The sequence below is a fragment of the Aedes aegypti genome, chromosome 2 (assembly GCF_002204515.2).
Source record: "Aedes aegypti strain LVP_AGWG chromosome 2, AaegL5.0 Primary Assembly, whole genome shotgun sequence".
Lineage (NCBI taxonomy): Eukaryota > Metazoa > Arthropoda > Insecta > Diptera > Culicidae > Aedes > Aedes aegypti.
In genome coordinates this window covers 297343897-297359038 of record NC_035108.1, presented here as the reverse complement: position 1 = coordinate 297359038, position 15142 = coordinate 297343897, and the positions used below count along the sequence as shown (strand labels likewise).

The following is a 15142-nucleotide window of genomic DNA, read 5'->3' as shown; positions in this document are numbered from 1 at the left end:
TCGGTTTCGATTGCATTTGTACGCATACGGTTTCATAAGTTATATGTTCGATTTTTTTAAATGTTCAATTTTTGTCCACGCCGATGTACGCCGCCGCCGCCGCCGCCGAAAATAGTCAACGGCGTGACGCCGATGACGCCGCCGCCGCCGGTATAAAAATGCTCTGACGCCGCCGCCGACCAAAAATATTTCGGCGCAAAGGTCTATTCACTGTGTGTTGCTCACTCCACACTTAACTACTATTCTTAGGGATAGTTCCTATATGTGGATCTGAAACGATAAAACTCCTACCAGATCTGTAATTTTAGCCACTCGCATACCCTACTTAAAAACCTGAACTCAACTTGTCTTTTGACCACCTTTGAATCACCACCGAAAAAAAAAATCACAGAACACGATTTAAATGGTAGGGATTGTGAATAATATATGGGAGATTTGAATTTTGAATCGCCCTCATGGAGACGCATGGTTACTCATTTTCAGCAATGAATTCATATTCATTTATTCGGTCCTAAATGTAGTACGGGTGAAAATGTTTAAAAAAAACTTTGCGAAATTCATAATTTTACAGCATTTATAGCCAGCAACGCGTGTCCAGTTTTCGAAGATAGCTCGTTTTTCAAAATTCGAATCTTCTTGAGTTATTTCAAGAAAATAGTTTGCTAAAATCATAATTCATTCACATAATTCTTCAATTACAAATTCCAATGAATACTTTTAAACGAATGCCCCTTTGTCTCTAAAATCAGTATCATACACCAGTAATTTTCCACCAGCTCGAGGCCAATACCAAAAATTTGGAACAATGTTTTGCTCACCAATTGAAATGTAATGTACGTGTAACACGGTGGAGAAACTCCTGCATCCGCTGTTCCTACGTAGATATACCCCACAGTATGCTCATCCAGAACAACTTGATAGAGAATTTCTTCTCCACTATGTTAGCACACATCGAATCGCTACTGGTGCTGATCGCACTCTCACCATAACCGGAGGAGACCATCATCGCCGCTATCGGTGGTGTGCGTATATGTATACCTTCACCACACGTCCACTCTCTTTCTCTCTCTCCATCACCGGAATACGCATGCCTCGGCAAGTGTCTTTGTTTTGCAAGGAACAGGAAAATCAAATCTTAGCAAACGATTTGACGAAAAACCTTCCCCTGTGTGGAGGAATGTTTTTCCGGGTGGAAAATGTTACCCCGTTGAACACTTTTCCTAGAACTAGAACATCTCGGTCTACGAGCCAGGACTTGTTGCGTTTCATGACCAGGGACAGACTCCGTCCAGCTGTAGATTCGACCGAGAATTGACCCAAGAACACCGGTAAAATGGAAAGTTGCAGGTCATCTACACAAAGAAAGAGAGCGGCCAATCACTCCTGCACTCTCGGAAAAGGCTTTCACTTTTCTTCCTGCAGGAAGCGATTGACCCCGTTCGATATTTTGCCTTCCGGTGTGGAAAAATACGGATAACCAAAGGATTTTTCCCAAATCCCATAGAACGAGAGTCCCACACATTACCTTGCAGGTGCTTCCAGCATTCAGTACGGCGATAGAAGATTCTCGGCTAACCAAAACACGTTCAGCTTCCGCAACCAATCGACAAATAGAAGACCTTGAAAACCTAGAACTCTTCACAGCTCTGGCCACCGATTAGCCACACATTCCGTCACAACTCACAGAACGTCACTAATTTCTACATCTTGGACACAATTCCGTCCGTACCGGAATAACGAGCTGGAAAATGTCCCGAATGAAAAACTCTAACAATTCCAAATCCTTGCCTTCTGTGATACCATCGCGCGCGAGACTCCCATTCGACAGTACCTTTTGAGTTGGTCCGTGTTGGAAAAGCTATGCTGCTGGCTGAGCGGTTAGTCTATTCCTCCTCGCGTTCGGGGGACTGTAATATTCCTTCTCTCAGCTCACGACGCGAGTTCATCAGCGAGTGAGATGAGATTCGTTCTGCCCCGAGCTGGTTTGAGTGCGTATCGCTGTGTTCGGCGATGTCCCGAGCCAAGGAAGATGGTATAAGTTTAACAAACAATGTTACGCAAATTTTCTCGGTCCATGATTGTGTCTCCAACTTTAATTTCGGGCTACGCTGTTCAGATTCTGATGCACCACTTCACGCCACGCCTTCTTGTCCCAACCCAAATTTTGCAGGGTTGTTGTTTGGTAGTCTTACAACATGCCCTGCCCAACGTACCCTTTTGGATACTGGGTCTGACGTAGAGCCTGGCGAGCGCGTGGCTCATTCTTCGCCGCTACACACCATCCTCCTGAAAACCGATGATTCTAAGCACCCGCCGTTTAAACACTCCAAGTGCGTATAGGTCCTCTATCAGCATGGTATATGCTTTATATTCATAATGGACCACTGGTCTAACTAGCGTTTTGAAAATTTTTCTAGAAATTTTTAGACTTGACAGTGGAAGTGATGCGTCTCCGTAGTTCAGCTATCAATAAGGATCCAAGATAGTCGAACTCATCAACCACATCGAAAGTATCCCCGTCAGGCTGTCTACTCGTTTACCGAAATGAAATTCTACGATATTTCCAGGTTTTACAAAATAATTCCAGGTTCAAGAAATATTCTGATTCCATATGGCTAAACATACTAATGACACGTTTTAAAATGTATTTGATTTAACTGGTAATTACGCTTCAGACATTTTTAAAAGCATTGTATTTGATAATAATGATGTCTTAGATTTCGTTTGCAACTAAACGAAGCTTTTGAAGTGCATCAGTATGATTGTGCGATATTTGCCAGAAAACCATTCGCCAGAAAACTATTCGCCAGAATGACATCTGCCAGAAAATCATTCACCAGAATATTATCATTTACCAGAAAACCATTTGCCAGAATGTACCATTTGCCAGAAAGTACCATTCCCCAGAATTATTTTTCTTGTCGATTTTGATCAATTAATTGAAATATCTCAGAATCCGAATATGGCCGTCACACTATTCGGATTGTGTCACTTTTCACATCTTTGAGAGCATCAGATTGAACTAATAGCATTTGAACAATCCCCAGTAAACACAAACTCGTATACGACAGCGCATATGAGTACGAATGTGGAGGCGATATACGTGCATGAGCCATTAGACTGCATGCAAAATGTACGTATATCGCCTCCACGTTTGTACACTTATATCCTATTATTTACGATCACGTGTTTACTGGGTCTCGTTCTTTTTATTTAAGGCTTTCTGCTAGTGCACAGAGCAGAGACAATATAACACTATTATTCTACATCTCTTGTGAGATTTTTGCCTATGAGGTTTTGATACAATATTCTAAGCTGTTTTACCTAGTTTTAACTTTGAGAAATTGGCATTTCCTTTCACCGCGAGCTGTTCTTCATCAGAATATTGTATTGTACAGAATTTCTCGTACAACTACCAGATAATTTTTGCTTTTCCATTGCCATTTTATTGGGGTTGTGCTACTTTCTACTAAATATTGATTCCCCGAACACCAGTTTAACAAATGCCAATTCCCTGGATACCCCGTTTGCTCAAATGGCCTATTTGCTCGAAAATGTTTTGGCACTCATAATTATCAATACTTATTGTACATTTCAGGGTTATGAATGGTTCATATGATATGCACCCTTCTTTTTTGATCAGCGGTTTTTCAAAGCTTCTCCGAACTCAGCATTTTTTTCTTGTTTTCTTTATCGTTCTTTCTAGTTCACCATTCTGTCTCTGTAGATTGTTTCTTTATTTTGAACTGGATCTATTTTGGGGCCGTCCATAAACCACGTGGTCGTTCAAGGAGGGTAGAAGGGGGTGGTTCTATCTTAATACAAGTCGGACTCGATTATGCGGAGCATCGATTTTTTTAACTCTGGATAATCGAATAATGAAGAAAAAACATGAAATCTTCGATAAAAGAACTTAAATATTATGTTTTTTCGTTGTTTTATTTATATATATATTTCTAGGAACAGTAGGGGTCTTTATAAAAAAAAACAGCCAGCATACACAAAAAACACTGTTTCAAATCCCCCTTTTCTTAAAAACGTTCAAAACTGCAAAACCATTCATATTGTATATTGCAATACTGAATTATCTCAGATTTATGCATAAAAATTGAAAAACAAGAACATCAAGAATCAAATTCCGGATTATCGAATCCCGGATAATCGAGTCACCGGATATTCGAGTCTCCGGATAATCGAGTCCACCTGTACTATGATTCATACAAATTTTGGGTAATTCGGGAGAACGGATTGTGGTGAAAAGTAACATTCGGGTAACTGACGTTCGGGGCAAAGATATTCGAGGGAACAACATTCGGGTAAAAATAGACCAAAAGGTTTTTAGTGATAATGGTCATTGCTCATCGCTACTTGATATGGTTTGGGGCAAATTAAAAAATTCTCCATTCTCCATATAAAGGATGTTCTTATTAAACTTAAAACTGATTTAATTTGTCTGAAAGCTCCTGAAAGTTGTTATGGTAAATGTAGCTTTGGTTTGCGAGTGGCGGCATTAATTACTTCATCGAACAGACGGTACAAATAGTTTCAACGTATATCAAAATCTTATAAATATCCAATGAACTAGCCCTTAAGAGGAAACAAAGCTTTGAAGAACAGTTTATCATAAAAAGAAGGGAGAACTTCTTGTCAAATATTCCAAACAATAATTTCGTATAAAACTAAATAACATTAAAAAAACATTTATTTTAAAGCTGAAAAGAAGGGCGAATATCTTGTGAAGTCTTTTAAACCATAATACCAATTTATAAGGACATATTTACCGTCAAACGGGGTAACTTGCAACAATTTTCAGCTTCAAATCTATTTGGACGACAATTTTAAGGACTTAGATGAACCAAATACAATCTGGTATCCTAATCGCTACGTAAAGAATGCCATGTGGTATTTATTTTATTATAATTTGGTTTCCTGGGATCAGGAGAGGCTGAAAATATGCATTTTTCATGCAACACACAATGCAGACTGGAGTTTACTGTCTAAAATTTTATCAATACCTCGTTTTAAATCATTAAATAATTAACTGAAGTAAATGCATGACAATAAACAGAAGCTAGGTACCATAATATTTGAAAAATCATTATTATTGATTGAATTATGAGTATTGATCCCATCCGATTAAAAAATCAATTGAATTTGTATTTTATTTGTTCCACAAGTAATTCTAGCAAATCACAAGTCATTTAAAAGCTTTAGTGATACTTTTTTATTCAACTGCAATGGTTTTGAGGTTTTGCTTCTCATATAATATTTTTTTTATTGATATTTTAACCAAAGCAACGTATCATACATTGATAGCATGTCTCGAAATGGCTTCTGTTGGTAATTGAAAATAGCTATCTTTATATTCCATGCAAAAAGTTCGCAATGACAGATCCGCAAGTTACATTTGAAACAGATTTTTAAAATGAATCATAGTTTTCACGAATAAAAAATAATAAATTCCAATAATAATGCAATTAATGTAACTTTTTTAGATTTTCCTACCAAACGTGTAATAAGTTGGTTGATGTTCACAATTTTAATGTACTTCTACAAATAAATGGTCAATCTTGCTTTTTCATGTGTTTTTGATGACAAGCGGCAGAAAACATCTTACCATTGAGATTAAAATTGCTGTTGCAAGTTACCCCACAATGGTAGTAAAAAACGTTTTGAATTATTTTCAGTGTTTTAACATGAAATTAACAAAACTTTTTTATAGTCCTTTTGTACACTATTAAATACTGTAGCGAATAGCAAATACCTAGAATAATATTTATATCCCGTTTGTGTGGTACTAGGAACGATTTTTCGCCTTGTTACGATCAAATGTGTGATATGATTTTCTCCTCCAGCAAACCAACCAAAGTAAAAATAATACCAACATTCTCACCAAAACCTCTCTTTTTATACCTAAGGTCATTGACCGGTGTAACAAATTTCAATAATTTAACTTAATGCTTAAGAAAACGTCAATTCAGATACATGTCGTTGTGTTGCAAGTTTCACCCCTGTTGCAAGTTACCCCGTTTGACGGTACTTACTTTATTATCCGTTCTGCTGAATATAAAATCTTTACATCAGTAAGCATACATAGTGGAGCAGCTTTTTGCAACTGTTATTCCATTGTATGTTTTCTGCTTTCTAGTTCCACGGTCCAGCAGGATTATGTGCAGTTCATGTTTATAAAGCTTCAAATATTGATGTTGATCGTTGAATGCTCGAAAAATCGATTTTTTTTTGAAACGTGAGGAAGTCCGTGTGTACTTGGTCCAACAATTAGAATACAAGAACCACAATCCCCAAAACGGATATTCGAAGCTGGCTCATTAAGTCAACTGGTGTCCAAGAGACCCTGTACTTTTTTGAGTTTACTAACAAAAATAATCCCACAAAATGTTTTAACGCTCTGGCTCGATTATTTCTCCTACAATTGCTAACTTTATTCATCTGAAGAAAAAAAAATCTAGAGGATGGTCCATTCTGGGGAATGGTACATTCTGGCGAATGGTACTTTCTGGCAAATGGTTTTCTGGGATATGGTACTTTCTGGCGGATGTCATTCTGGCGAATAGTTTTCTGGCGAACGGTTTTCTGGCAAATATCGCACAATCCATCAGTATGCTACTTCTTAAAACAAATTGTTTTTTTTTTAACTGCGTTCTCATACAAAAAGAGACCATTCATTTCCATGTGTCATTTGGATACCTAAGGGCAACTTCACCGGTGGCTCATTTTTGAGTCCAAATTGATTAAAAAATTGACCTGTCATAATTAAATAGATCAGTCGAAATAGACCAAAACTAACGCGCATGCACCGGTTGTTGTATTTTTTGCGATCAAATTCGAAAGTGATCAACAAAACCAAACATGTTGGTGATGCTTGGGCAAAGCGTAAGATCCTGGAAGAATGTCTGTAGAAATTCACGTAATAACCACAAGAGGAATGCGCATTAAACATATCGCGATATTTACAAAGTAATTCCCGCAAAAGTTCATTCATCCAAGAAATTCTTGGAGGATCCCCTAAATGAATTTATTGACCCCCCGGTGGATTCCTGTAAAATTCCCAGGAGCATTCCTGGATAAACACCAGGCGGGATTCATTGATGAACTCCGATAGAATTCCTAGTGGAACTGCCAGCGGGATTCTTGGAGCAACTCGAAGGAAAATTCCTGAGGAACTCCGAAAAAATTCCGGATGAATTTTGGAAGGAACTTCTGCGGAATTTTCGGTGGAGCTCCTAAGAAATTCCCGTATGAGCCTCGATGGAGTGCCTGGTCGAGCTCCAAAGAAATTCCCGGAGAAATTTCGAGGCATTTGCGACGTAGCTCCGAAGGACTTGCTGGCGGAGTCCTGAACAAAATCCCAGGAGATTTGCTACTGGAATTCCCCTGAGGATCTTCTGGGGCAAATGCCCGGAGGAGTTTTTGGAGGATATCTTTCGAGGAATCCATGTTATCCCCGGAAGAAATTCCCGGAGGAATTTCTGGAGGAAATCCCGAGAGCAATTTTTGAAGGAACTACCCCAAAGAATTCCTGGAGAATATTCTCGGACGATATTTTCGAAGAAATTCCTGGTGCGAATCCTTAGAGAATCCTTAGGAAAAATGTCTTAAAAAATCCTTAAATCCATAATCCCTAAATTTCATAATCTCCTTAAATCTCCAGGGGAAATTCTGGACGAAATCCCCAGAGAAATACTTGGATGAAATCCGTGGGGGATGCTATCGTGAGGAGTTATTTGGGGATATATCCGATGGAATCCTTGAAAAAAATCTTCCGATACATTCTCAGAAAAAATTCTCGAAGGAATTTCTGTAGAAAATCTCCGGAAGAATACCAGGAGTAAATCCGCGAAGGAGTTCCTGGGGGAAATTCTCGAATGAATTCGTGGAGAAAATCCCTGGATTAATTCCAGGAAGAGATCTTCAGAAGAACTCCTGGAGGAAGTCTCTGGAGGAACTCTCGGAAAAAATTCTCTAAGGAATTTTTGGGGGAATTCCCGGAGGATTTGCTATTAGAACTCCCCTGAGGAATTTGTGGTGAAAATCCCCGGAGAAGTGGTTGAGGATTTTCCAGGAAGAATCGTTGAAATCTCCAGAGGAATTCCTGGAGGAAATGCCCCGCAAAATTCCTGGAAGAAATCCCCGAAAGAATTACTAGACGAAATCCCCGAATTAATTTCTGGACGAAATCCCCAGAGGAGTTCTTGAAGAGAATCCCCGAAGGTTTTCTGGGAGGAAATCCCTGGAGGAATTCTTGGAACAATCTCCGGAAGAATCGCTGAAGGAAATCCCCGGATGAGCTCCTTAGAAATCTTGGACGCAATCCTTGGAGAAAATGCTATTGAAAATCCACTGGATGTTCTAGGGGAACATTTAAATTTTATTGAATAGATAAAGTATTTTATTCGAACGTTTTTTTGTTTTTTTTTTAACTTTTTTGATTTTGCGTTCCGGTCCACAGAGTTCAATCTCACTTCACTCCGTTCCATGAGCTAAATGACGTTTGAACCATTTTTAATCTGAACGATGTGCAAATTAACGGGGTACAGATTTAATGTGGTCAAACCAACGGGGGTACCCGGTATTTGGCTTTTTATCCTTGACGAGTTTGCTACACAAAATTCAGTTTTTCCAGCTAATGCAATTTTAAATTCAAAAGCTTTGATCAAAAAACAGGATCAAATGGCCTAATGTCTGATATTTTAGAAACAAATTTATGAAAACAGTTTCAATCCAATTGGCACAAATCTAGAAGGCATTCAAAAACGAGGAAAACCAATGAAAACCAAAATTTTCTCGCGACCCACAAGAGTTCAGCTCACGACCCCTCTGGGGGTAGCGACCCACAGTTTGGGAAACTATTCTAGAGAAATCACAAGGATTATTCCTGAAGCTTTTGTTGAGAAATATGAGACGAAATTTTGCATCAGAATTCACTACAAGTAAGATATGGGAAAAAGAGACTTAAGCGAATATTTTAAAAGGAATAGAGACTTCAGAGACATTCCATCAAAATTAGACATTTTAGGGACTTGCATAAAAATAGATACCAAGTCTCTAAAAAGCAATCATAGCTATGCGAATCTATTACTGATCAAATATTGAGATTTTACAAAAGAAAAAACAATCATGTAATGGAAAATCGAATTGTATGGAAGATCAGAAAATTGTCCCTTTTAATTGCATGAAACTAAGTTTATTTCGTTCATTTCTCATTGCGCTCAAAAATGCTTCCAATGATTTTTGAATGATATTCAATTTTTCAATTCCATAACTGATTATTAGAATCATCTGTTGGAAGAATTGCGAAAAGCTGTTATGAAAATAATGCGAGTGATGAATAATAAGAATATATTTACAAATTCCAATGATGAACACATTTCAACCTAATGGTTTTCAGCTAAGGGGTGCGAACTCCAGTATTTTGGGCATTCAATTTGAACACAATATTTTCTACCAGTGCTAGCCGTTGTTTGTTTGCTTGTCTCGCAGGAAACCATTTTCAGGATGCACACTTAAAACGCTTCACAAAAAGTTATGGCGGTTTGACGCTGACAATAAGTGCAATAAATCGTCTGACACAGAAAGTTTCTGATCGTACATTATTCATAAATATATTTTATATAAGATTTGAAAACTTATACATAAAAAAGACTAAGTATAATGTCGGAAGTTTTTGTGTCACATCAAATGCATAATGTTTTTGAGCGTGACTAAGTAATGAACGCACACTCCTAGGCATACTCTGATCATTTTTATGAAAATTTAAGCTTGACAGCAGCCTGGCTGCTTGTTGATATACAATTCGCAACCGCGGCACGGAGGCTCTTAGGAATGCGTTTGGCTTCTTGTAGAACTTTTGCGTATCTTAAGAACTACCCGATTATGATCGCTTTTAAAGTACTCCAACGGTGCTCAAGGGCCTCATCAGCTCGTTCTCTTCCGGGCACGCTGCCTTGAAATGCTGTGCGTTGGTAACCCGAGGGTGCGTCAGTCGCACAAGATTATACCGGGGCAGGCGTCGGTACCGTACATTGTTGATGGCAGATAGTTTTGAGCGCAGTTCCACTAGCCAAAGATAGCGGGCAGAGTCAATGTTATCGTCACGATAGGCTCTGATGTCGATTGATGGACGGATCAAAACGCAATCAATTTGTGATTCCAACTGTTGTGGTTATCTTCAGCTGTACTGATACGGGAAACTTGGATGAAAATAGATGCTACAAATTACCACTTTCTTGAAAACGACGAAATCGATCAGTCGTAGGCCGTTCTTGTTCGTCAGCCGGTGGGCACTGAACTTTCCAAAAGTCGGTCTGGATTTTTTCTTCTGACCAACCTGGGTGTTTAGATCTGTTATAATGATTTTGACGTCGTGGCTTGTCGAGTCTTGTTGTAGTGCGAAGCAACATCTTCTTGGACTATACCACCAACTCTGGGCCTAAGCCGTGGGAAGGACGGCGCTTCAGAGGGACATCAGAGCTTGGCTTCCATGGATGCTTGAGGATACCACGGATCTTCAGTACATCGGAGAAAATTCGTGTGCTCCTTATGACGTTGAGAGATCTGCAATTCCACGTCCTGAGTTTCCAATCACATATCGTGCGGCAGGTACGACACTCTATGTCCAGTAAAGCCAAGGAAATTTCCTTTACGACAAGATCCTGGACCGACCGGGAATCAAACCCAGACGCCTTTAGCATGGCTTTGCTTGGTAGCTGCGATCTTTACCACTGGGCTAAGGAAGGTTCGTGTTTACTGAGGTGAATTTAGAGACATTTTAAGAATATGAATATTTAGGAATATTTTTTGATATTCATTCCTGTTCGGGACAGAATAGCCACAGGCCACACACACACACACACACACTTGGCACAGAACGGAACGAGCCTCTGTTTCGATTCGATAACATACACTCCTACAAGCATTGCTGCCTTGCAGCATGATTGTAAAGGTTCAGTTCATAACATAAACTCTATATAGCAGCTATCACTCGGAAAAATCGGCGTAGCAGCGCAATTCGCAATCCGTACGCAATGAACAGATTCATTGGCCCGCAAGTGAATGAGAAGGGCGTACATTCGAATTAAAGTGGTAAAACTGACGTTTCCCTTTCTCACGCGATACACCTTGCAACAGTGATGCCAAATTTTTAATGATTTTCTTTTCGGTGTTTCCAGAACGATTTGCAGAATTGTTCAGTGTTTCATGATTAGCTTGATAGAGTATCTCTAAGTCATGATGAAACTCTACTGGTCACTCGCTGGTGGTGACCAGTGAGTTAAATTTTCAGCACAAACAGATGTCATGTTCTCTAGAATCGTGCCCCTGAAAATTTGAGGTTTGGTTTCGAAGCATCTTTATCATAAAGTAATAGAGCAAAATCTAGAATGCCATGAGAAGTGTACTGCGATCTGTCAAACTTGGATACCTTTTGCAGTACTCAGGGACAAAATGCAGTACTAGAAGTGGTACCTATTTCAAACCTACTGTATTTATTTCTCATTTTAGCAATTAGTATCAGTGAACATTTTTAACTGAACGCGAGCTAGTGAACGGATCTCGAACCAAAAGTGCACGAGAACGTAGTAGTCAATGCACTTACGAGCAAGAGCCTGCCATTGCTCAAGAACGTTCCGTTAGCGGTTTGTGTCATTAACGGAACCATTACAACAACATACATCTAAAGGAACAGTGTTCCTATTATTGGTGCTATTATTTGAAATCTATAGACTTATGCATTGAAATTTCATGATTTTATCACCATGTTTCAGCAGTTTTCCCTTGGGTGTACCACTAATGGTAAGTTTGCACTATATTTGAAAAGTACAATAAATTTTGCATGTAATTAGCTAAAGATATAAGAAGAAATATGCCGAAAAAATGTATGACATTTGCCTCAAAGTAATTCATAATAAGTTACCTTCGGGACACTAAAGCGAACATTAGATAGCACCCTAAATTCGATGGTGATGTGCACGAGTATTTTTTTTTCTGGACTGCACCCTGGCAGTGCTAACTTGCAGTGTGCTTTGGGATGCGTGGTATCGAGTTGTCTCATTTTCATTCTTTGCGTTTCATACACGCGTAAACAAATTCACTTGAATTCATTCCATTAATATGTGACGGTCAAAACTCATAAACACGATGAACATCACCACCTTATGTTTCTGACTACCATATATATTAAGATCCAAAACTATAAGTTTTTGCAAAGGGACGGACCTGGTGTAGTGGTTAGAACACACGCCTCTCACGCCGAGGACCTGGGATCGAATCCCATCCCCGAAATAGTCACAAAATTTTCAGTTACGACTTCCTTCGGAAGGGAAGTAAAGCTGTTGGTCCCGAGATGAACTAGCCCAGGGCTAAAAATCTCGTTAATTCAGATAGAAAAAAAAGTTTTTAAAAGCCCTTATTAAGCTTGTCCGCTTTCAAAGCATACTTTGTTGAAAATATTATAGAATGAATTTTTGAGCTTTCACGAAAGAGATTGAAAGAGTAGAGATTGTGCTTTGCTTTGTCTCGCACAAAAACAAACAAGGTGCAGGAGGTTGCTTTGAGTTTACTAGCAACTAATAGGAGACGCACAATTAATTTCTGAGTGGCACGCATGTTTTAGCACAGAACTAAGTTTTCGGACATTCCCTGCAGTTACAGACGATCTCTACATCTCTCCACATAGGAAGATATCGTTGATTTCTTTAGGCCCTTCATTGTGCATATAATTCATCTCTCCATATCGCGATATCCTCCTTATCTCGATATCTCTGTATCTTTAAGTGTTCTTGTTGATTTAGATACCCGATTTTTTCTCGGTATAGTGTTACCATCCGTGTGGATTAAGCAGAACATATTTGGATTTTCAGCTTAATTGACATATCGGGTTAACTTTTGCACGAAAAGTCCTGATTTTTTCTACTGATCAGTATGTCGATATGCCCATTATCAAGCGATAATAGATCAAATTTTCGTGATTCACTATAATTTGGGAACACGAAATGAAGTCTGCTCGTTTATTATTATCCCTGTTTTCCTGATAACGTAGTGGATTTCAATCTAGTATTCATTGAAAAAATATTCTTTGTCTCGATCTCTGCCTATCTCGATGGTTCCTTTGACATCGGGATGTAAAAAGTCAACTGTGTGTTATCTTAAATAGAAATTATCTAACATTTTTCTAAGTTAAAACACAAAACATATGGTCAAAATTATAATGTAGAATGTATCAAAATTTTAAATGACATCACTTACCGTAATTTATCACATATTTCGATTGAAATGTCAATCTTCATACTCTCCGTCCAAACTGACAACACTGCACTACAGAGATGAGATTTGTTGACAGTCCCAAACCTGTTTTCATTCTTGTTTCACTCACAAACACAACCATCCCATTCACTTGTGGCCCATTCAACGATGGTCGTGAAATCCACCCCTCACTGTATTGGTGCTCATTTCGAACTCACCAAAGAACAAAACCATGCGATGTGAATTCACCACCACTACCATTCACCACTCACTCACTACGCAGGAAAATGATGAAGACCACCTCTCGCGTTCGTTCTCCTCATCCAAGTGCGGAGCAGCAAAGAAGACGGCCTCCTCCGTTCGATTCGATTCGACCACACGATGGAAGGAGAGCAAGAAGCAACCACGAAGAAAACGCAATCTCACGCATATGCCATACGCACTTGGCGAAAAAACTTCCGTTTTCGCTGCCGATAGACAATTCGCCCGCAAAATCTCGCCCAACTCCGAGTCCGATTATCCAATATGTCACTGTTCACCGATTTTGCGGCACACATGAATCGTAAAACACTACCATCACAGCGTCCACGAGATAATTTATTGGCACTTGCACTCCCGACGAACTTCCTATACCTACGAAACGAACTCGACTCACTCGCAATCACAACTCAACTCAACTCAGCTTCACCGTTCACTCACCGACTCGGCTGCGATTGGACCGGAATGGAACTCACCACGGCGCACCTCCCTCACATATCATGCCTACCGCAGTAGGTCACCAATCAATTCTTCGGTGAGTGCTGAGATTAATGGCGGCGTTCTCACTGTCACATCGTTGTTCACGTTCAGCGCAATGAATGGACTCAATGAAATCAATATCACTACTCACCAGTGAGCCGTACTCACCTTTCACCGTTCTCCCGCATGCTGGCTGCTTGGTCGTGAGTGTGTGTTTGCACGGTTCTATGTTCATCCGCAACGATTTGTGCAATACTTCTGTGAGTGAGTATTGTACCGGAGCGATTGGTGAGGGGATCGATGGCTTTGCCTGTACAGAGGCCACACCCTCTGGATTCATTTGTTTTGCTTCCGAAGTGACATTCACATGCAATGGTCGGAACCGTATTCTGTATTGTGACGATGTTTTCAAACGTTGCCGGAAGATGGCTTTCTACATCCAAGTTGAAGTGGATGATAGAAGATGATATCATTTGCAGTAGCATGTTAATTTGAAATGATAGTTGGCGCTCTGCACATATGATGTCATATGAAGGTATTGATTACAACTATATCAGATACCAGATGGGATCTAAGGGGCGATCCATTAATTACGTAAGACAATTTTCAGGGTTTTTCAACCCCCCCTCCCCCATGGTAAGATTTTTTGTATGAAAATTGAAAATAAATTGTATGGCGCGTAAGAAATACCAAACCCCCCCTCCCCCCATAAACCCTTACATAATTAATGGACAGCCCCTAATGTAAAACTAAAGAAACAATACACTGAGAAGTCTTTTTTTTATGGATTATCGATAAAAAAACAGAAGTGCGTGCAAATTTCGATGCGGAGGAGTGAAGAACAGCGAAAATGCCGATTACGCTTGTCTCTATGCGTATCGGTTCTAGTGTGAAACTGCCAAAATCCTTTAGGCGTAACAGTTATATCGTCTCCAATAACACCAGAGTTTAACGGTGCGGTAAGACCGCGTCACAACGGTTAGCCTAAAGAAACCCCAGTAGAAGTAATTGCTAGCTGAGTTAGGTCGTTCGGGTTCAATACGTGCCAAATTAAGGACCAATCGAGTGTGGTGCAATAGACTGCAGTGTGTGTTTGAAACGGTCAGTGAGGTCCTTACTGGTGTTCGGATGGCCTCGAGACGAC

The 15142-nt window shown here is 39.6% G+C and overlaps 1 protein-coding gene across 4 annotated transcripts in view; it reads right to left on the bottom strand.

Moving 5' to 3' along the window:
* LOC23687644 (phosphatidylinositol 3,4,5-trisphosphate 3-phosphatase and dual-specificity protein phosphatase PTEN) overlaps positions 1-13949 on the bottom strand; it is a 266964-nt gene extending 253015 nt beyond the window's left edge. Inside the window, exon 1 of one of the 4 annotated variants that reach the window (XM_021845474.1) lies at positions 13264-13949. The gene's annotated coding sequence lies outside the window, so the exon portion shown is untranslated. Of the gene's footprint in view, positions 1-1525; positions 1955-13263 lie in introns of those variants that run through there. The other 3 variants (XM_021845472.1, XM_021845475.1, XM_021845473.1) reach the window with 3 other exon arrangements.
* Positions 13950-15142: the final 1193 nt, after the last annotated feature.